This window comes from Meleagris gallopavo, chromosome 30 (assembly GCF_000146605.3).
Source record: "Meleagris gallopavo isolate NT-WF06-2002-E0010 breed Aviagen turkey brand Nicholas breeding stock chromosome 30, Turkey_5.1, whole genome shotgun sequence".
Taxonomy (NCBI): Eukaryota; Metazoa; Chordata; class Aves; order Galliformes; family Phasianidae; genus Meleagris; species Meleagris gallopavo.
Window position 1 is genome coordinate 3,243,612 of NC_015040.2, and position 1,876 is coordinate 3,245,487.

Here is a 1,876-nt window from a genome sequence, read left to right on the forward strand (position 1 = left end):
TCAGGGCTGAGCGCCGTGCCCTGCGATGGCCGCGGGGCTGAGCGCATTCCGGGTATACGTGCGGCCCTTTGGGTGCAGGCGTTGTTCGGAACACTCAGTTGGGCACCGGGGAGCACCGGGGCCGTGCATTGCACCACAAAAACCATTGGGGTTTCTTCGTTCCTCACGATGTGGGGATGGGGATGGTGCCTGCCGTGGGGGGCTCCAATGGTTCCGCGGCTCCCGGGCATGCGGCACGGCCGAGCCCGGATCTTAAAGACCTTGGGTTGGTTTTTCTCTTTGGTTATCTAGCTGTATGAGTGTATGTGATATCATAAAGCTAGAGAACCGAATGTAAAAACCCGCTCGCTGTTCTCCGGGTAAATCCCTGCCCTCCACTGTGGCACCTTCGCAGGGAGAGCGGAGCCGAGCGTGCCGCGGCGGTGGAGTGGGCATTCCGCAGGGTTTTGTCTTTAATCATTTTTATGGAGGCCCAGAGCCACTGACCGTGCCTGGGTGATTATTTCTACTCAAACCTGGTGCTCCTCAGGCTAGCGTCAAACCCGGCACCACTTATTTTATTATTATTATTTTATTTTTTTTCCGCAGCGGTTTTAATTTCCACATCGACAATTAAGCTCAGTGGTACCCGGTGTACTGGAGATAAATGAAATGGGGCCAGCTCAGCAGTAACCCCCAGAGAAACCCTGTTTGTAACGAAGTAGAAAGAAAGTTGCTTAAAAATATTACCGCATGCAAATTGCAATTTAGTGCAAACCCGTTTCCGAGGCCGGTTTATCTACCGGGGAAGGGAAATAAATCATTGCTGCTCGTCAGTTATTCTGTGCCTGCAGAGATGGAGCAGCTTTGTTCTGCGAGGTGGGTTTGGGGGCCTCTCTCTGGCCTCCCCTCCGGCGCTGGTGTTTGTGTGCTGAGCTCCATCCCTCTCAGTTCTTTGGGCAGAGCTCTGCTGATGGACATGGCTGCAGTCATGGAACTGCAATGGGTCGTGGCACGTGCTGATGCCCGCGGGAGGTGGGCACGGCACGGGGCGGTGGTTCTGGGGGCACCTCCATGGCCCACACACTGCTCTGCTGCTTGGTGCATCTCCTCCTCAGCAGAGAGGAGGGAAGGGGAAGAGCATCGGCTCCTGATGCCAAAACTGTAACCCGCCATGCCTGCTCTGTGGGCTCTCCCTGCCCCATTCACCCCGGCTGCAGTTTTGCTTCTGCATGCGATCGCACCTCCTCTTCCCACTGATATTGCTGGGGTCTGCAGGGAGATGGGAGCGGGGCGAATTTTGGACTGTGAGATGAAGGGGTGCACCTTTGTGCTCCTTGGTAGCTCTCTTGCTTTGTTTGGTTGGCAAGAAGGGCAGGGGGCTTGTGCTTGTGCTGCAACCATCCTTCTCCAGCATGTAGGGATGCCACAGGCTGACCCTTTTTGGTCATTGTTCTGGGTAGGGAGGACACGGACCTGAAGCCCAAAGGGTGTGGGATAAAGCAGGGATGCTCCCCGGTTCTCTCCACTCACTGTAGCAGAGCGGATGAGCAGTGGGATTTCAGCTCCATGTCCCCAACCCACAATGGCAATGGAGGCACTGGGCATCATGGCACGGGCATGGGAGCGCGATGCCTTTGCTGTGGGGTCACAGGGTTGATCCTGCATTTGGAGTCCCCCATACCTCAGTGGGGACACGGGGATGAGCCCCTCATTGGCCTCACACCAGTTTGTGGGGCACGCGCCCCATCCGCCAGCCAATGCCACTCCACAGCCCTTCTGCTGCATGTGGGCAGAGCTCCTCCGAGGGAGCGCAGGGTCTGCAGGAACACCATTCCCCTCATCCCACAGCCTCACGTGCCGGGTGGCAGCAGGGATCTGCCCGCGGCTCTGTAGC